This window comes from Falco peregrinus, chromosome 6 (genome assembly GCF_023634155.1).
Source record: "Falco peregrinus isolate bFalPer1 chromosome 6, bFalPer1.pri, whole genome shotgun sequence".
NCBI classification, from domain to species: Eukaryota; Metazoa; Chordata; class Aves; order Falconiformes; family Falconidae; genus Falco; species Falco peregrinus.
The window spans coordinates 23,173,187-23,195,247 of NC_073726.1; positions in this window are offsets into that span (position 1 = coordinate 23,173,187).

A 22,061-nucleotide genomic window follows, 5' to 3' on the forward strand; every position below is an offset into this window, starting at 1 on the left:
AGAAATGCTTTAGTTGCAGCCAGAGTGGGCACATTAAAGCAGTGTGTTCTAATAAAAGTAAAAAGGGTGGCACAGCTGGAGCAACAGGAGCAGCAGTGGTTACATGTCATAAATGTGGAAAATACGGTCATTTTGCAAAACAGTGTCAGTCTAAATTTCACTTAAATGGCCAGCCCTTGCCACAGGGAAATGGCAAGAAGATCACGACGGGGTGCGCGCAGACAAAAGTGCCTGCCACATCAGCCTTTGTGACTGGTTATCAGGGAAAACCAGGGGATCAGTCGGCATGGATGTATCCACTGCCGATACAGTAACTATAACAACACACAGGGAACATAAAGCTCCGTTGGATACCTGGGCATCTATTTGGAATGGACTAAGTGCATTATTAATTGGACGGTCAAGTGCTACTGTACAAGGAATTATGGTACATGTAGGAGTCACTGATGCTGACTATGAGGGACAAATCTGTGCTATGGTCTGGACACTTACTCTACCTGTTACGATAGTGAAAGGCACTCACATTGCTCAACTTGTACCTTTTATGAGTTGTGTTCCTAGGACTAAACAGGTCACTCGAGGCACTGGAGGATTTGGATCCACTGGACAACCGCAAGTGTATTGGACACAAACGCTGTCTGACAGTCGACTGCAAATGGTGTGTGCACTGTCTATGGATCAGGCATCACCAACATTGTTGAAGGTAACTGTACTACTGGATACAGGTGCAGATGCCACTATTATTTCTTAATGAGACTGGCCTTCCCTTGGCCTGTAATCTCCACTACCCAAAGAGATTGGGCCTGGGAGGAATTGCCAATGGTCTCATGGCAGCGAAGTCAGTACTTATCACTAATCCAGAAGGACAAAAGGCTACTGTTCAACCCTATGTGACTGTATCCCCTCTTAATTTATGGAGAAGAGACTGTCACATTGGGGAGTTCAGATAACTATGGATTTTCACTAGGGGTCACTGTGTTGCAGGGCGTGAAAAGACCCACAATGGCTTTGGAAGGGTTAACAGAAAAGCCAGTGTGGGTAGATCAGTGGCCCCTCAATCATGAAAAGCCTGTAGCCCTGCGAGATTTGGTAGCAGAACAATTAGCTGCAGGTCACATTGAAGCTTCTCATAGCCCATGGAACACCCCAGTGTTTGTAATTAAGAAAAAGTCATGAAAATGGCAATTATTGCATGATTTGCGTCAGATCAATGAGGTAACGGCAACAATAGGAGCACTGCAGCCAGGATTGCCCTCACCTACAATGATCCCCACGCTATAGGAAATTGTTGTGATGGATGTAAAGGATTGATTTTTTACAATTCCATTAGATGTGGATGATACGGAAAAGTTTGCTTTTACAGTTCCATCAATTAATCATGCTGAACCTATACAGAAGTGTCACTGGAAAGTGCTTCCGCAAGGAATGAAAAATTCACCCACCATTTGTCAATGGTTTGTTGCTCAGGCTTTGAGCCCAATTAGGGAAAAATATTCAGCAGGGTACTGTTATCGTTATACGGATGATTTCCTTTTGGCTGCTCGAGCATCTCGAGTTTCACTGAAACAATATGGCCTAGTGGTGGCGCCAGAGAAGGTACAGTGCACCCACCCGTGGCTTTATTTAGGCGTGCAGGTGCTTGATCGAACTGTGCAGCCACAAGCGATCCAGTTAACGATGGAGGTGAAAAACTTGAATGGTTACAAAAACTAGCAGGAATTATCAATTGGATACAGCCTTATTTAGGCTTGACCTCATCACAGCTGAGGCCTCTTTTAGAATTATTAAAAGGGGGCACTGGTATTGCAGCACCATGGTCCTTAACCCCTGAACCAAAACAAACAGTTTAGATGGTGGAATACGCAATACAGGAAAAGCGTGTTTGGAGAATTGATGTGACTGTTGCAGTACAGGTGTTTGTTTTAATTGATGACATGATACCATTTGCAATGATTGTACAGTGCAATTCTGGTTGGGAAGGCCCACTTCATGTATTGGAATGGGCTTTCTTGCCTTGTCGTAACAAAAAACCTGCTCCTGGCCTAATTGAATTATTGGCACAAATTATCATTAAGCCCTGAATGAGATGCTCAGAGCTGTTGGCCAGGGACCCAGAAAGAATTATATTGCCTGTGCAGGTAGACTATTTTGAATGGTGTCCAGCTAACAGTTCAGCATTGCAAGCCACATTGACAAATTATACAGGACAAATTGAGGATCATCTTCCCTCTCATCCATTATGTAAACTGGGAAGTCAGATTCATATTGGCCACTAACAAATCAAAAGGAACCTGTGACAGATCCTACAGTATTTACAGATGGGTCAGGAAAGACCGGAAAGGCAGCTGTTGTCTGGTATGATGGTCATCAGTGGCAACACATACTTGAGCAACAAGAAGGCTCCCCTCAGACTGTTGAACTTTGTGTTGTTACTTTGGCCTTCCAACGATTTACTTGTGCAGTAAATGTTGTTACAGGCTTGGCATATGTAGTGGGGCTCGTACAATGACTGGATAAGGCAATCTTGGGGGATGTGAGTAACGCCTTGTTATTTGGTGTGCTACAGCTATTATGGTTGACAATTCAGAAAAGATCACAACCGTATTATGTTTTACATATTAAAAGCCATACCACTTTGCTTGGATTTCTGGCAGCTGGTAATGCGTGGGCAGACAAATTGGTCTCAGCTGTAACAATGGGACTGGTGCCTAATGTGAAACAGCAAGCTATTGAATTCCATAGGTTTTTGCATCAAGGCTTTCGTGCCTTGAAACACCAATTTCATTTAACCAATGTGGAGGCCTGTTCTATTGTTGCAGCCTGCCCTGACTGTCAGGGCCAACACGTACCTGCATATTATGGTACGAACCCCAGAGTTCTACAAGCTTTGCAGATTTGGCAATCTAACGTTACCCACATTGGAGAGTTTGGTAAATTAAAACATGTGCATGTGTCTATTGACACATTTTCATCAGTCATGGTAGCTACTGCACACACAGGGGAAACAGCTTGGGATGTCATTAGACATTGGCAATGAGCTTTTGCTCTGACATACCTGCCTCACTTTGGGCCACCGCTGGGCTTCAGGCCTCCGATGTACCTGACTCACTTCAGGTCTCTGCCAGGTTTCAGGCCTCCGACATACCTGACTCACTTTGGGCCAACGCCAGGCTTAGGTCTCTGTCGCACCTGCCACCCATGGGCTACAGGCCTCCTATGTACTTGACTCACTTCAGGCCACCGCCAGCCATCAGGCCTCCGACAGACCTTCCTGACTTTGGGCCACTGCCTGGCTTCAGGCCTCTGACGTACCTACATCGAATCGGGACTTTGCCACACTTCAGCCATGCCATGGCTGTGGTCTCCCTGAAGCTGCTGCCTTTAAGCTGGACAAGCACACATTATCCTCTCTGCACCCTTGATGGACTCTCATCCTTCTTCCCTTTGCCCTCCCTCAAAATCTGTCTGGTTCCTAGGCTGATGGGTTCTGTTGTTTTCATTACTGACGACCCTGCACACCATTGGTAGCTGAACCGAGTGCTGGCATGGCGAGGTAGCTCTTGATAGCACCGGGAATCTCTGGGAAATGAGGGAAATGTTCAGCATAACACCCTCTTTCAGCCTCCTCCTGGGCACTGCCTGCAGGTTCACGGTGGGTCTCCTCAGCAGCAACTACCTGGATCTTCTGGTCAACTCCTCTTATGCGTTTGAGCGAGGACATTTCCCCGAGCTCAGAGCTTTCCTTTCTCACTCCTCCAGGCAGCCCCATCTGTCATTGCAGCTCTGGAGGACTTTGTGAAACCTAATCAGCTGGCTAGTGAAAATGGCTTCCAATGTAGCAAGCAAGATGATTACTAACAGATTAATACTCCTGCATGAAGTTGCTGCATGTCATCAAGCATAAGTCATCTTTTCACATCAGTTCAATGCATAATAATGAGTCACAGCTTTTTTTTTTTTAATATGACCTTATGGTACTGAAGAGTCTTAAAATAGCTTAAGGATGGGTGAGAAGGGAAAGGTTGTCTGGCCTTCTTGGGGCGAGACAGGGTGCATTTCAGCGCTTGGCTCTCTGCTTGGTTTCAAGGTATGACAAGATGGTTGCCACCTCCAAGAGAATTACAATCAATTGCGCACCCAGGATTCTCACACTGCATCTGAAAAGGGTTGGTTTCACTGGTGAGAAGATCAGCAAGGTGTGTATACAATTGGAGGGCAACTCTCTTTCTCTTCCTGGAACAGGAGATTTCCCAAAGCAGGACGCTCTGTCACAAGCTGTTCAGGTTGAGCTTTTTGAGTTCACTCCTGGGGAAAGAAGAGCTCCCATGGCAGGACAAGCACATACTCTGCTCCAGCAGAGCTGCTCTGGCCAAGAACAGTTTCCTGACACCCAAAGCGTGACATGTTGCTTCAGGGAAAAGCGAATGTTGATGACCCCCAAAGATGTATTTCTAGACTCCTGGGCCCCCGTCTTGGCAGGCTATTTCATGTAGTATGCCAGGATCCTTTCTGAGCCCTTTCAGTCTCATCGCAGTTTGTGCAGTATCCCCAGCACTTGGATCTTCGGCCATTCATGTCTCAGCTGCAGAACTGCTCCTCTACACCTTATATGCTGTCCTGGTGCACAGAGGTGGCAGCTCTCGTGCAGGACACTATTTCTGCTACGCAAAGGTAAAGAGCCACTTCCTTCGTAACAGGGAAGAATGTGTGCTGGGGAACATGAACTTTGACGGCGGTGTTTCTGGTAGCCAAGGTTTTGGGGGAGAAAGTCTCCTTACTGGCTTGATGGGATTTGTTTTGGTGTACTTTTGCTTCTGTAGTTTTCTGCCCGTGATGTTCTGGACAAAGCAGGAATTTTATCTCCAGGTATCCTTGCCTTTTTTTTACAGGCCAGCAATAGGCTGTGTGAACTATTGTGACCTAAACACAATTCTCAGACAGCAAGCCTACTTACTGTTTTATGTCAGGTAATAGCCAGTACTAAAATGTGTCCAGAATACATTTCCCTTTCTCTGTTTAGCTGTTTTTCTTATGATCCTCCTGAATCTTTCTGTCCTAGGATACAATTACTACCTGCATCATGCAGTGCTGTCAAATGTGAACTACACCAGTCAGTCCTTACCTTCCCTTGCTGGGCTTTAGGCTGCTTCCCTGATGTAAACCGCTACTTGCCTGCTACCTGTAGCTGGCTAATATAGAGAAAAGTCCCTAAAGGGAACCTACAGGGAAGCTGGAGAGGGATTCCTCATCGGGGAGTGTAATGATAGGGCAAGGGGCATCAGTTTTAAACTTAAAGAGGGTAGATTTAGAGTATGTAGTAGGAAGAATTTGTTTACGGTGAGGGTGGAGAGACACTGGCAGAGGTTGTCCAGAGCAGCTGTGGATGCCCCATCCCTGGAAGTGTTCCAGACCAGCTTGATGGGGCTGTGAGCAACCTGATCTAGTGGAAGGAGTCCCTGACTGTGGCAAGGGACATGGAACTAGATGATCACTAAGGTCCCTTTCCACCCAAACTGTTCTGTGATTTTATGATTCTATGAAATGGAGGCCATAAGGGGTACGAAGAGGAGGTCTTGCTGTGACGGGGGCAGTCGTGGTGGCAAGACCCCAACTGAATTTCCCATTTGTAGTCTTGATATGTCTTCTCTCTGTCACAGAAACTACTCCAAGTAAATGAATGAATCTCAACGCAGGCTGCAAGAGCAGCCCTGAAAAGACATCACTTTTTTTTTTTCTTTTCTTCCTCCCCAGGTGCTCTGATTTGAAAACTGATCAGTAGGTATCAGCCTTACCAGTACCATCATATGCTCGCTCCTTCCTCAGTCAGCAGGTGCACCCTGTATGACCATGGGATCAGCCTGATTGGACTAAGGTAACTCTGGGGAGGTGAGTCAGGGCACCAGATGGGCACTGGATTTCTTTCTGGGGTCTTGGCATCACTTTCTTTCTCCCGAAAGACCATAGCTTTCTTCACAGGTGCAACACTTCTTCTCAAATAATCCCACCCAGATCCATTTTACATGTGTACTTTTGGCCTCTGTGCCTCTGCAGCCCTACGGGGGGGGGGCTTTGGGAGGTCTACGGCTGTCCTCTTACAAAACTTAGGTGTCAGTCAGACACAGTGAGAGAATTCCTTCCTGGCACCTTCTCTGATGGAGTTGTGCCTGGGGGGTTTCATGGGGCATTTTGGCTCCGTACGAGTGCAGAAGTGAGCAGTTCCTTTACTCAGCACAGAAAACGGGTAGGAGGATTTGTGTGGTGTCCTTCTGACGGCCACTAGGTGTCAGTCAGGCACAGCGAGAGAATTCCTTATTGGCACCTTCTCTAGTACAGCTGTGCATGGGTGGTTCCATGTAGCAATTAGTCTCTCTATGAAAGCAAAAATGAGCAGTTAATTTTCTCCCCACAGAAATCAGGTAGCATAACTTTCGGGATGTCACTCACATTGCTACCAAGGTAGTGTCAGGATCAAAAAGAGAATTCCTTCCTGGCACCTTCTCCAGGGGAGCTGTGGCGGCGTGGTTCCATTGAGCTTCTTTGGCTCTGTACGAGTGCAAAAGTGAGCGCTTTTCTCAGCACAGAAAGCAGGTAGCAGAACTTTTGTGGTGTCCTTCACAGGGCTACCAGGGCAGGGCAAGAACTACAAAGAGAATTCCCTCCTGGCAGTTTAGCTGTTGGAGCTGTGCCTTGATTGCTCTATGGATCATTTTGGCTCTATATGAGTGCAGAAGTGAGCAGTTAACTTTCTCGCCACAGAAAGCAGGCAGCAGAAGTTTTGTAGTGTCCTTCAGATGGTTACTGGGTCAGGGTGAGAACCACCAAGAGAATTATTTCCTGGCACCTTTTCTGGTTGGTCTCTGCCTGGATGGTTCCATGGAGGATTTGGGCTCTGTACAAGTATAAATGTGAGCAGTTACTTTTCTCTGCACAGAAAGCAGGTAGCAGAAATTTTATGGTGTGCTTCACATGGCTACCGAGGAAGGGTCAGACCCAGCTATGACCTCATTCCTGGCACATTCTGTATGGGAGCAGTCCTGTACTTTTCAAATTCACAGGCAGGGTTCTGTGCGAATGGAAAAGTAAGTTGACCTATTCTTGGCTCAGAAAACAGCAATCCTAAAGTTTGGTTGTGTTAGTAACATTGATACTAGGCATGGAGAGGTGCAGTGAGAGAATTTATTCCTGGCACCTTCTCTGGGGTAGCACTTCCTGGGTGGTTCCAGTGTGCTTTTGGGTTCCTTTGGAGCGCAGAAACGAGGGTTCACTTTTCTTACATCAAAAAGCCTTAACTCTCAGTAATGCTTAAAATATTTTTTTTTTGCCCCCACGCTCCATCCCTATAGCTCTCCTCCTAAACCCCCTGCTCTGTCCCTAAAGCCCTTCCATCTTCCCCAGCCCATCCTAAATTTTTTTTCCCCACAACTCTGAAGTCCAGCCGTAAAAATCACTTCCCTAGACTCCACCCATCAATCCTGAACTTCCTTCACTTCAGACCCCAGAGTTCATCCCTAAAACTCCATGGCCTGCGCCTACAATCTTTATTCTTGCCCCGTTGGTCCTTCCCTACAATCCTACCTCTTGCCCACATGCCAGCACCATAGTCCTTTCCCACAAAACCCATCAGTCCTGAAAATCCTTCCCCCAGACTCTACCTACCTGTCTTGAACTTCCTTATGCATAAACCCCATAGCTCATCCCAAAAAAACATTTCCCTTTGTGTCCCCACTCCATCCCTAAATTCCTTCACCCCAGCTCCCCAGGTACCTCCCAAATATCCTTCTACCCACTCCACCAGTCAGTAGACACATTCTTTTCTCCTGTCCCCCTGTCTGTCTAGAGAATCCTCCCCAACAAACTCTCTGTCCATTCATAAAATCCTTCCTCCCACCCCTAAGTCAGCATATACATTCTTTCCCCCTGCACCGCCCACTTGGTCTATCAAATCTTTCCCCCACTCCATCCCCCAAATCCTTCCCTCTGGTCCCTCCCTAAACTTTTTCTCCCCCTCCCCCATGTCCATCCTTAGAATCGTTCTCCTTACCCACAAACCTACCACCACTCTGCTCCTGAAATTCTTCCCCCAGGCCTCTAGTCCATCTGCAAGGTCCCTTTTCTCAGGTCCCCCTCCCCCACCATTCTCCTCCTAAAATCTTTGCACCCATTCCCAGTCCATCCCAAAAATCCTTCCCCTTCTTCCTGGGCTATCCCTAATATCATTCCCCTACTCCTCTCATCTATCCCTGAAGTCATTTTTCTAAATCCTCCAGTCCATCTCTAATAACCTTCACCCTGCTTCGTTGGCCCATCCCTAAAATACTTCTCCTTGCCCTCTTGTCCATCCCCAAAATCCTTCGCTTGGCCCTCGGTCCTTCCCCCACCCCACTCCAGTCCACCCTTACAATCTTTGCTCCTGTTCCCAGTCCATCCCAAAAATCCTTCCCCTTCTTCCTGGGCTATCCCTAATATCATTCCCCTACTCCTCTCATCTATCCCTGAAGTCATTTTTCTAAATCCTCCAGTCCATCTCTAATAACCTTCACCCTGCTTCGTTGGCCCATCCCTAAAATACTTCTCCTTGCCCTCTTGTCCATCCCCAAAATCCTTCGCTTGGCCCTCGGTCCTTCCCCCACCCCACTCCAGTCCACCCTTACAATCTTTGCTCCTGTTCCCAGTCCATCCCAAAAATCCTTCCCCTTCTTCCTGGGCTGTCCCTACATTTGTTCCCCCCACCTCACCACTCCATCCCTAAAAGCCTGCCCCTCACTCCACTGTTACACTGCCAATATCCTTCACCTTGATCACAGTACATCCCTAAAGTCCTTCCCCTTTTGTTCCCTCCCTAAACTCCTTCAACTGAAAGCCTGCAGGCCATCCCTAAAATTCTTCCTCCCACTGACCTAGCCTGTGCCGCTAATTTTTCCCTCGCACCTCCAATCCATACCTAAAAACATTCCTCAACTCTGAGGGTCTGTCCCAAGTCCCCTTGAGCCTCTCAGTAAGCCTTAAAATCCTTCCCCCTCCCCCCACTCCATCACTATTCTTCCCTCTAAACTCTCTGCTCTGTCCCTAAAGCCTTTTCTGCCAACTTTCCCAAGCCCATCCTAAAATCTTTCCTCTACAACCCCCAAATCCAGCCATAACATCATTTTCCTAGACTCCACCCATCAGTCCCAAACTTCCTTCACCCCAGACCCCTGGGTTCAGCCCTAAAACTCCCTGGTCTGTGCCTACGATCTTTCTCCCTACCCCCTTGGCCCTTCCCAGGAACCTAGCTCTTGCCCACATACCATCCCTACAGTCCTTCCCAACAAACCCCAGTCCATCCTGAAAATCCTTCTGCCCAAAACCTCAAGTCCCTCTCTAATCTCTTTTCTACCATCCCCCTCGTCTATCCCTAAAATCCTTTCTCCCACCTCTTAAGTCAGCATATACATTCTTTCCCCCTGTTTACACAGTAGGTCTATCAAATCTTCCCTCCTGCCCCCTGGTCCATCCCCAAAATCTTTCCCCTGCCACCCCCTCTCCCCCCCCCCCCCCCCCCTTCAAATTCTTTCTTCACCCCCACACCCCACTCCATGGCCATCCCTTGAATCCTTCTCCTTGCCCATTGCCCATACCTGTAGTCCTTACCTGCCTGGGCCTTTCTCTCAGCTCTGAAAGCAGGTAGCCCAAGCTCTCTTGCTCCAGGTGCATGGTGCTTAGGGGGAAGGTAACAGTTAGCAGTGCAATTCTAGCCTGCCACTTTTCCCACAGGAGCAGAGGCCAGATGTTCACATTTGTAAGTGAGGGCCTCTAGCAGCATTGGGAAGATGCTGGGACTGTTCCCTCTGCTAAGAAAGCAGGTAAGTTAAGCTTTCTTGCCCCAGGTCTGTGGTGCCTTGTAGAGAAATGAAGGCAGTGGGTTGATTGGCATGGATGATGTGCAGCTGTAGCTCGTTCCTGCTAAGTGGTTAAATAGCACTGAGGAGTGTGGGAGAGGAGGAGTAATGTGGTTTGACCTCTGGGGGAGGGAGAAGCAGTATGGACAGTAGACTCTGACTGATAGTGAAAACCTTACTGCAGCTTACTGGTTTGTTTGTGCTGCAACAGTGCCTAGAGGGAGGCAAAGGAAAGCAGAGCAATTCCTGCCGGGTGCTGTGCCCATGGGAGCAGAGGCTGGATGTTAACGTTAGCAAGCAATTGCCTCCTGTAGAGCTGAGAAGGTGCTGGAACTGTTGCCTTATCTCAGAAAGCAGGTAGCCTAAGCTTTCTTGCCCCAGGTCGATGGTGCCTTGTGGAAGGCAAGGGCCAGCTGTTGAATTCATGCCTGTTGCATTGTCTTGGGAGCAGAGGCCAGAAGTTTACATTTGTGAGCGTAGGTCTCTGGTAGCATTGAGAAGGTGCCGGGACCATTCCCTCAGCTCAGAAAGCATATAGCCCAAGCTCTTTTGCCCCAGGACTGTGGTGCCTGGAGGTAGGTGAGGGCCAGCAGCATGGTTGCTGTCAGGCCCCTTGCTAGTGGGAGCAGAGGCTGGGTGTTCGTGTTTGCAAGCAAGGGCCTCTGCTAGTGTTAAGATGGTGCTGTGACCGTTCCCTCAGCTCAGAAAGCAGATAGCCCAAGCTTGCTTGCACCAGGTCCGTGGTGCCTAGGGAGAGGTGAGGGCTAGCTGCAAACTTCCAGCCTGGCACCTTGCCCACTGGAGCAGAGGCCAGATGTTCATGTTTGTGAGCCAGGGCCTCCTGTACTGTGGAGAAAGCACTGGGGCTGTTCTCTCAGCTCTGAAAGCAGGTAGACTAAGCTCTCTTGCACCAGGTCCATGATGCCTAGCTCAGCCTGAGGGGATTTAGGATATTTTGCCTTTCCATAAGCACACTGCTATTGTATGCACACCTCCAGAGGACTGGAAAAACAAGGTTCAAATCCTTGGTTGTCTCTAGAGTTCTTTGACCTGCATTTCTGAATCTAAATGATTGCTTGTCCTATGTCTGTGGAGGCTCGTGACACAGATCTGGCACAGAAGGCTGGGATCCTAGACAGCCTGCCTGGAGGATAGAATGCATGTTTCTAATGGGAGAAAAGTCCTTTACAGGTAGAAAACTTTGCTGTGATGCCTTTGAAATATATATATTTTAAAAATTATACATTCCAACAAAATACTTCTGATTTGATGATTTCACATTTTTATATTCAAACTAGGCAGTTAGAAAATTCCCATATCTCTCTAAGTTCTGTGTAGTGGATGTGTTATTCATGGCACCCTAGAGCACCTCTCAAAGCTGAACTGTCCCAGTCATTTCATTCTCCACATAACTGATGTTTTCTTTTTGTTGTGTCTCTGAAACCTTCTGCTATATATTTTTTTTTTTTATGAAGTGATCAGTGCAGAGCAGTGGTTCAGAGGAAGATCTATTGTTGATCTCTTCCTTTTTGTTGTATCTCTGAAACCTTCTGCTATATCCTTTTTTTTTGATGATCAGTGCGGAGCAGTGGTTCAGAGGAAGATCTATTGCAGAGCAGTGGTTCAGAGGAAGATCTATTGCTAATTTGTATGATGGTGTTCACTTCCAATATCGTTTTCAACATTGCTCTCTTTGCATCCTAACATTCTGTTTGCTCTTTTGATCGATGCTGTGTGTTGAACAGAGACTGTTATTGAGTTGTTCACAAAAGTAACCAAGTCCTTTTTTCCCCTCTGTGGTTGCAGGTAATTTAGAGCCCTGTGGGTGAGATTATCTTTCCCAATGTCAATCGTTAGCTTTTATTTCTGAGCCCTGCAAGGCAGGCAGGGAGCCGCACTGCAATCAGGCTTCCCGCAAAGGAGCAGGGCTTCAAATTTGGTCTGGGACTCTGTAAGCACGCTGCACCAGCAGCTGTCCAGGAAAGGCACGGAGGTAATGTCTTCCCCACAGAGCCCTGTCCCCTCTGCCATCAGTGTGACACCCCACCTTGCTCTCACAGTTACACACTCCAGCTGCAAGTTCCCAGAAGAGCAAATACTAAGGAGAAGGCAGCATCTCCTTAGTTTTCTCAAAGAACTGTGCCTCAGGAGCTGAGGTTTTTCTGCAGAGTCTATGATATAGAAAGACATTATTTCCTAGTATCACCCTAACAATCATCCAATATGTAAGTGATCAGTGCTACAGCACAGGGCAAGAGCTGGCAAGAGAACTTCATTTAAACTGCTAATCCCAGTTCTACAAAGCTGTCTGTGGCCTTTGCTTAAACATTCCATTTTGAAGAGAACTAAAGGTTTCCTGAAAAGCTAACCTCTCGGCTGCTGTAGAAATGCTTAAAGTTTTGGGCTCTTGTTATTTTTTCATTTGGTGCTTTTAATTGGCCTTTCTACCAGTCTGTAAACTCTGCTGTGAGTTGAGCATGTCAACCAAACCACACAGGCTGTCTCTGACAGGCAAATACAAAGAGCAAGTAACACACAGCGGAAAAAAAGTGCAAAATATATTGTAACATGGAAAAATATTTTTGAATTTTTTTGCCACAAGAAAAGAAAGTTTGATATTAGATTGGTCAGCACGGAAAGGCATTTAAATAGATAAATGATCTAGATTTCATGGTTGAAGTAGGCAAGTGCTGAGAGATCAGTTAAGCCTCCTGGGCTTTTGCAGTGTAACAGTTTGCTGCATGTAAAACAAATAAAGTAGATTAAGCTAGACTCATTTTTCTGGCAGATTAAGCAGCTGTTGTCTGTCAGATTGTGGGAAAATTAATCGGGATGGGGATTAGAGAAAATTGGGATGTATATAGAAACGTAGTATTACAGAAAGCGTTTCAGGGTAAAATACAGGTATCGCTTTCAGGATGGCTGGCATGCACGGAATCTGCTTTACTACATTTCCCGAGGTTTGAGTAGCTGTTATATGGGATTTGACTCAGTGATGCTGCCAGCAGCAGTCCCTGAAAAGGTTGGTCAAATCACCCACTGACACAGTAGGCTGGCAAATTGCATGTTGTGGGCAGGTTTGGGGGGCACAAGGTTCTCATCTTTCTTGGGAAACTGACAGGCTGTTCAAATATAAAGGGTTCAAGGAAACCGCTGTTTTTCACGTGACACAGTGGCTGGATGTTTTCAGTTTGGGAGTTGGGCTCCATTAGAGTGCGAAAGTGCAGGTGGGATCATGTTGTGGCTCAGAAAGCAGCAGCCCGAGTTGCTCCCCCCCAGCACCCTTTAGCCAGGGGTGTCACTGAGCTGAAGCTGCAGGGCAGCTCTGAGGCTGAGCTGGGTTAGCTGGGGGCAGAGGGGGTCCGGGGGTTTAGGGTAGGGTTCCGGTATGGAGCAGCTGCAGGGGACGGAGCAGTGAGAGGCTGGGGTGGGATCCCTGCCCTTCCTGACGGGGCTTTCCCTGGACACCAGACACTGTTCCAAGAGCACTTTCTGCAGCTTGATCTCCTTCAGGACTTGCAGAACCTCCGAGGAGTAGGAAGGAAGGACTTTAGGGACAGACTGAGGGCAAGGGGAAGGATTTTAGAGAAAGGGTGGGAGTGGGGGGTGGAGAAGAACGGACACGTGGGGGCTGGGGGAAGGAAGGATTTTAGGATGCGATGCAGGGGTGGGTCGAGAACCTTTTCAGGAACAGTCTGAGGATGCAGGGGGAGAGTTTTTGGGTACAGAACCATGGGACGGGGGGAAGGATGTTAGGGATAGAGTGGGGTGGACTTTAGGGGTGGATGGAGGAATGGGGAGGCTGTTGGCGCGGACATGATGAGTTGAGGAAGGTTTTTCGTGACAGTGGGAAGGATTTCAGGGGTGGAGCCAGGGGGGTCAGGGCGGGAGGTAGTTTAGGGGTGCACTGAGGAGTTTGCAGGGAAAGACTTTGGGGTGGGACCAGGAGAGTCAAGGGGGAAAGGTTTTAGGGATGTACACGATGTGGGGTCAAGGAAGGATTTTGGGATGGATGGAGAGGGGAGGTAGGAGTAAGGAGTTAAGGGACATACTAGGTGCAAGTGAAATCGTGGAGGGTCATAGAAGGTTTTAGAGACAGACACGGGGGGATGTGAGGAAGGATTTTAGACATGGACAGGGGAGGGGAGCAAGGATTTTGGGGATGAACTGGGGGGGTTGGGGAAAGAATTCTATGGAAGGACTGTGGGGGTGCAGCAGAAAAGAATGTAGGGACAGAGCAGAGGGGAGGTGGAGGGCATTTAAGGGATGGGCTGGGAGGTTGGTGAATATTAGGGTGATGCCACTGTACAGATACCACTGTATATACATTTATATCCAAGGATTCCATTAAGGGAAGGTTGCTGGCTCAGTAAAGGGACAAGATGTCTAAACTGCCCAATTACTGAACTCTGATTTAGTGTTTAGCTCTATGTTAAACAAATCTGGGTACAAAGTTTAGGCCAAGCTGGCTGTCTGAAGTTGTTAGAAGTGACAAACAGAGGGACTTCTAATCCAGGGAATCAGCCTTAGGAAGGACATGGAACAAAGAACAGGGAGAAAAGAGCACTGTTCCCCTCAGTAATGAAGAAAGAAGCTTCCAAGTGAGGAAGTTCTGGTCACAAGAGGAGACCGGTTGATAAATTGCTGCTGTCCCCAGGAATTTGGTTGAAAATAGGACAAAGGTAATTGTGGCGGTGGGAGATGGCAACATCCAGCTCACATAGCCCCCCCAAGAGAGGGCAAACCCCAATGGAACTGTTCTCTTCTGCTCTGCTTTCAGTGCCAGCCCCTCTGCAGGATGGTGTAACTGAAGGTGTGAGAAGGAGACTCTGGTGATGGCTGTTGCCTCTGTGCCTCTGCGAGTCCAGAGCAGAGGGTGTCGGTGCAGACCCAGAACCCAAGGTGGCTCTGGCATGGGTGAGCAGGCATGAAGATGGGGCTTGGCACACTGCTGCACCCAGCCCTGGCTGGCAGCGCTGGCTGCCCCGAGCCTTGCGGGCTTTGCTCCCGATGGGACAGACCTGCCTGGCTTCCCTCTGTGCACACAGAGGCTTTGGAGCTGGTGGAGGTTGAACTGGTGGTGTAATTTCGCACAGGCACTGTAATCTTTCTGCATAAATGTCAGTGAAATGTTGAGCATCCTCCACAGCTGGTGTTACAGGATGCTGGTGCAGCTCCTGGTACAGCCCCAGGCTGGGTTTTGCCCAGCACCGCTGGTGCCTGCAGCCTTTGGCTTTCACGGGCTGGAGCTAAACCCTTTGTGTTCCTGAAGGCCCCCACGAGCTGGGGAGTGAAACAGGGGCTGTGAGGCTCTAGACGCAGGACCAGGCGACTTGCAAGTGTCTATTATTGAGAACAATGAACAGTTTACTCTTACTTATTCCTGTACTACTGTCTTTCTACCTCTACGACTCCTACACTACTGAATTTCTACCTCTCTACTCCTACATTACTTTGTTTCTACTGCTGTGACACTCCCTTGCTCCCCACAGCCACCTGTATTTCTAGTGCAGCCCCTGCTGAGCCCTGTTTGGCTGCCTGGCTGGAAGCATAAGGAGTGCTGCAGCTGGTGTGCAGGGCCAGTTTGGGGCAGGAGGTGTGACACGGTGTGGCGAAGTCATGGACGGAGCCAGAGCTGCCTCATATTTGCGTCCAAGGTCTTCTGGCAGAGCAGGGAATGCACTGCCGCCATTCCCTTGGCTGAGAAAACAGGTAGCCCAAGCCCTGTTGTGCCAGGTCTGTGGCAGCCAAGGGCTGGTGAGGGCCAGCAGTGGAAGTCCTGCCTGGTGCCTTGCCTGCGGCAGCAGAGGCTGGACTTTCACATTTGTAACTGAGGGCCTCCAGTAGAGCCGAGAACACACCAGGGCCGTTCCCTCAGCTTAGAAAGCACGTAGCCCAAAGTTTCTTGCACCAGATCCATGGTGGCTGAGGGCCTGCAGCGGAACTCCTGCCTGGCATTTTCCTTGTGCCAGTGTTGTAACCTCCCAGTATTGCACCATGAGCAGAATATGATGTTCTAACTGTTGAGCTTATTATTAATGCTGAATGCCAATAACTCACCTGTACACATGGTGATTTTTCTGTTTTGTTTTTTTTTTTTTTTCTTATCCAGTTGTTCTTGAACATTTGAGTGCAATTTTACAGGATATGACCATATTCTAAGAAACAATCTTGTCTTTTAAATTGATCAAGGTCATTGGTCAAAGGTATCTCAGAGAAATGGATATTTCTGAAAAATTGTGATTGCGAAAAGGGGAACAATGTATTTGAAATGCAGCTAAGATACAAAAGTTTGGCTAGAATGCTCACATGAATTTTGGCTTACACTGACAAAGGGTTAAGCATCACTAAGGCTGGCTTACTGAGTAGCATTATTGTTATTCACTTGACCATTTGTATATCTTATACACTGAACAGAAAGAGTAGTGGATTGAGACAGTTAATATTCTGAGCAAGAAACATCTGAGACACCCCTAGGACATGCTGTAGAAACCCATTCAACACTTACATGTGCATATTGCTTTTGCAGCTATACGTGTGTGTTAGACCCTCCAAAAAATCAGTGAGAGCTACAGATTTATGTAATAGTCCTATGTTTTTAATTTTTTTACCTAGATACTAAGAGTTTGAAGTGGAAAGTTTCTGACTTGAATCTCTTCCATCCCAAGAAATTCTACTAACCAGCAGGTAACAGGCAAGGCTGAAAGATTGCATCTTGAAGCAGGACAACTCCGCTGAAAATCTTGCCATGTTCAAACACTAGAAATCAAAACAGAGGGGCTGAATTCAGAACACTCTGTGGAGAGATGCGAATGCTAAGATACTACTCATAAACTCTGTGTTAAAGCATCACCAGACAAAATGTGTAAAGTATACAAACTGTTGTACTGAGCACTGGATTCCATTTCCCAGGACATACCCTAACCACTTGAACTCAAGAGCCTATATTCCACCCAAGCTACATATTAGGGTTATAAGTGTCTGTCTGGATCAAAACCCCAGCCTAATAATGTTATTAGTTTGAGCCTGTGGGTGCCTTGGATCCTCTGCCCAATCCTCCTCCTTTTCCATTCCAAATATATGAATGGCACATGCGTACTTTCTGTGGTTTGGCAGTAATTTCAGTCTGAATCTGAGCCAGGCACATAAACCGTGCTTGAGACACCTACATATGCCACTGGCTCATTACCAGCTGGGACTCCAGCCACAAAACTATCAAGGTGGCTTGTGGGGAGCAAAGGTATCCCAGCCTTGGGGTGAGTGTGCTGCTCAGGATTAGTGTCAGTTCTAAGGTGGAATCTTTGTCCTATTGTAATTAGCAACAAAACTTCCGTTGTGTCAATGAGATCAAAATTACCCATGCAATGCCAAGGAATGATAGATAAGAACCCATCAGCTTGGGTTTTGGATTGTTGCTATATCATTTATAATGAAGCATCTCAAGGCTGATGGACATAAAATAGATTTTTAATTGTGTGGTGCAGTCTGTAAGGTGCCTTAAAATGCAGAATAAATTCTTCCTTTTCATAAAGCATCACAAACGCTAATCTCTATTTCTATATACTTTATCATTGTCAATAATCTGCTGAATGTACAATGCAAGAAATGGGAGGAAAACTAGAAAAGGTGAAGTTGTACAGAGTTGCTTTACCTTTTAGTGAACTCTTATTTCATCAGCTTCAGTTATACAGCTGTCCTTGGGTCTAATTCAATGCAGAGAAGTGAAGTAATATTGCTAGATGGCTGTAAATGCCAGGGAAATCCTCTATTAAGGGAGTGATGGCCCTTAAGGGAATATCAGACTTTATTGTTTCTCTGTTTTTGAACACCATGATCTTGAACTCTGAAGTAGCATTAGCATCCAGGACTGTACAGCTTAAACTGGGATTGGCTAGATAAACTGGTTATTCTTTATAAATATGCATTATAATATTCTCTTTAATTTCCATGTCAGGAGAATTATTTTTCTGCTTCAGGATTAGTTCAGTGGAAAAGGAGAAACATTTCCAAATGCTTGAACCTTGAGGGAGAAGACACAGAGTTAGGGCTTCTACAATCAATATTGACAGTGCTGTCCTAGCCTATATGAGATGCAAGTTCAAGAGCCTGTCTATACCAATTCAGAGGACAGGAAGGCAAAGTTTTCTTCCCAAAATAGTAATTAAGATTAAAAAAAAAAAATTAAAAAAATCCATTTTCTGCATCCCAGGTTAATGTTCTACATTAAACTACAGGGACTTCAAATGTCTTCACAACAATCTTTTGAAAAATGGATTTTAGCTTTAAAATTATTTCAGCTACTTCTGTTTTGTTTGTTTTTTTCTTGGGATTATTAATTTTTTTTAACTGCAGGTATTCTTACAGGTCAAGCATTTTCCACATCTAAATAAAGGATTTGATTCTAACTTTGTACATTGCTTAAATTGTTTATGCATTTCAGGTCATTCAGATATTTCTTCAGCATCAATAGCTTTATAATATAATACATAATGCATCAACACAGTGTTTATTACTAGACCTAGACCAAAATCCTGATTTTAGTGTTAGTGCCAAATACCAGAGATATCCATGATTTCAATTCATAGCTGCACAATTTGAAATCCAATGAGACATTAATCAGATTAGAAACACATAAGTATAGCCCTGAAACTCAGACTGAAATAGAAACATAGAATAGTTTGAATTAGAAGGCACCTTTAAAGGCCATCTAGTCCAACCTCCCCTGCAGTGAGCAGGGACATCTACTAGATCGTGTTGCGCAGAGCCCCGTCCAACCTGGCCTTGAATGTTTCCAGGGATGGGGCATCTACCACCTCTCTGGGCAACCTGTGCCAGTGTTTTACCACACTTATCCTACAAAATTTCTTCCTTTTATCTAGCCTGAATTCACCCTCTTTTAGTTTAAAACCATTACTCCTTGTCCTATTGCTAGAGGTCCTGCTGAAAAGTTTGTCCCCATCTTTCTTATGGGCCCCCTTTAAGCAGTTGAAAGGCCACACTAAGGTCTCCTCAGAGCCTTCCCTTCTACAGGCTGAACAACCATAAGTCTCTCAGCCTTTCCTCACAGGAGAGGTGTCCCATCCTTCTGATCGTTTTTGTGGCCCTCCTCTGAACCTGTTCCAGCACGTCCATGTCTTTCCTGTTCTGAGGGCCTCAGATATAGGTGCAGTACTGCAGGTAGGGCCTCATAAAAGTGGATAGAGGGGCAGAATCCTCTCCCTCGACCTGCTGGCCATGCTGTTTGTGATGCAGCCAGGGATTCAGTTGGACTTCTGGGCTGCAAGCACACATTGCTGGCTCATGTCCAGCTTTTCATCCACCAGTCTCCCCAAGTCCTTTTCTGCAGTGCAGCTCTCAATCCTGTCATCCCTCAGACTGTATTGATAACCTGACCCAGGTGCAGGAACTTGTATTTGGCCTTGTTGAACCTCATAAGGTTCACATGGGCCTACTTGAGCTTAATCTTAACTAGACCCCTCTGGGTGGCATCCCATCCACCATATCACTCAACTTGGTGTCATCTTCAAATTTGCTGAGGGTGCACTTGATCCCACTGTCCATGTCAATGATGAGGATATTAAACAGCACTGGTCCCAATACCCGAGGGACACCACTTGTCATTGATCTCCATCTGGACATTGAGCTCTTGACCACTACCCCCTGGATGCAACCATCCAATCAATTCCTTATCCACTGAACAGTCCACCCATCAAATCCATATCTCTCTAAATTAGAGAGAAGGATGTTGTGGAGGACTGTGTCAAAGGCCTCACAGTCCAGATAGACAACATTCATCACTCTTCCCTTGTCCATTGATGTAGTCACTCCGTCATAGGAGGCCACTAGGTTGGTCAGGCAGGACTTGCCCCGGGTGAAGCCACGCTGGCTGTTTTGAATCACCTCCCTGTCCCCTCCAGGTGCCTTAGCATAGCTTCTAGGAGAATCTGTTCCATGATCTTCCCAGGCACAGGGGTGAAGCTGACAGGCTGGTATTTCCCAGGGTCCTCCTGGATATTCCAGGATACAACCTGGCACAAGCAGTTTATTTGAAAACAAAAACAGGAAAAAACCCACTCAGGAGGCACTTAACAACAGAACTTAACCTTCAAGATTGTATGCATGATTGTTTTTCAACTGTCCATGGCTGAACTTTCTGAGATTCTTCTATAGACAACATGTCCTATGAATAGATCTTCAACTGAGATAGAACTAAACCCAAAGGTTTGAGTGTTAGAAACAAACAGGCAGCTATTTCCACCTGGGTCAACTTTACCCTGCACAGTACAGCAAGCAGTCAGTTTACTTCCTTCCTGAAGAATGCATCAAGTGGAAAATAGCCTGTGGGCTTAAGTTCAGAGGAAGAGGCAAAGAAAAAAAAATTGCTTTAACTTATTCCCCTTTTTTCAGAATAAAAACAAAAGAAAAGAAAAAGGAAAGTTTGGCTCAGACTGAAATCTTCAAAGACTCATCAAGGAGATTGAAATCTCATCCAAACCGCACTCCCAAAGTTTTTTTCACCCAAAATGCAAATAGTTCTCTTCTTTGACTCCCAGATCACCAAGGTCATCACTCTGTTCATGCACAGAATTGCATTGCCATTTGAGGGATCATTAACACATCTTTATTTATTTATTTTAGTTAAACTCATGTCCCACCTGATTTTCTCCACATTTTCTCAATAATAAATGGCTTATAACCAAAGACACCAATTTTATACTGCATATTTGCTGTAAAATCACATTTATGTAAACACTGACTTCACACATTCAACATGAAAGGGGAGCTGATATCTTGCAGACAAGAAGGTCAAGAGCATAGGCTGCCTGGAGGGCTGCCTTCAGGTAAGAAAATCAATTACGTAAGGTTAGTTTAAAATTTACTGCCTTTTTTTAAAGCTTATCAACTAAAGGATGAGCTTTGTTATTTATATTCCAGCCAAAGGCTGGAAAGGGCATGGGCAGCATTGCCTGAGTAAAATATCAGGAACCTCACCCCAGAAGAAATCTGCATGGACCTCTCTTGCCCTCTGCCTTTCATTTCTCTAACCCTCTTTACTGAAGAAGGCTTAAATGCATCATTGCGAAGCCTGTCCAGGTGAGGGATAAAAAGGAACAACTCTTCAGCACCTGCATTCCACTCTCCATCTGTAAGGTCCTTGAGGACATCAACAAACCTTAACATCCCTTTCCAGGCCCCTGGGGCTAGCCCCACCATGCCCATGGCCCACAAGCCCATTCCGGCTCCCTTGAAGCCATCAGTCCCTGCCCCACTGAGATCACAGGATGCCATCTCCAGTCTTGCCACAACCCTTCCCTGCCCAGCCATGGGCCATGCCGAGCCAAGCCCACCTGCAGGCCAATGTCCCATCCCTGTCCTCTGGGAGGTGCCCCAAACCCAGGGATGCAGCTGTCCTGGCTTCCCCTGGCCTGCCCTGCCCCGCTCTGTGCCACCCCCTGGTGTGGGGACCTGCCAGCCCCCACAGTGCCCTGACATCATCTGCCTATGAAAAGACCCACTGTTGATTTAGAAACAGAAATGCAACAGATGTTTCTGTTTTACAGGTGTCAGAAAATGGGCAGTTTTTATTGGTTCTGGCAAGAAGCATAGTTTTACAGTCTATTTTGAATATAAAAGAGACCATAGTGGTGCTGCCATTACTTAAACTCTTGACTTCCCTTGGTCTCACTCCTAGCATTTTTCTAGTAGAGCATTCCCTTATGAGGAAGGAAGTAGATGTTTCAACACAGCTTTTTTTTTTTTTTTTTTTTGGGTGGTGTTTTGTTTGTTTTTTTCCTTGTTGCTGGACTGAAGATCTGATTCATGCTTTGGCTTATATTTTCCTATTTTTATATGGGAATTTTCTCCAGTTCCCTTCTAATGTCAGTTTTACAAGGCAGTTTTGCTACAGTTTCATTGCAGCTCGTACTACCTGGCCCACCCATCACTACAGTATTTCAGAAGCAACACAAAACTGTCTGTTCTGAATGGTCATTCCCAAGTTTGAAGGGCATTCAGCAACTCGATGAAGCTAAACATGTTGATTAGAAAATTTCAGAATGAGCATCATTGTTAAAATTATCAGCTTCCACTGGGGACCTAGCTGCAGGCTGGCTTTAAGGTTTCCTGCAAAAAAATGCACAGTGAACTCATTGTCCTGGCTGCCAAACACCAGTGTGAGGCCCT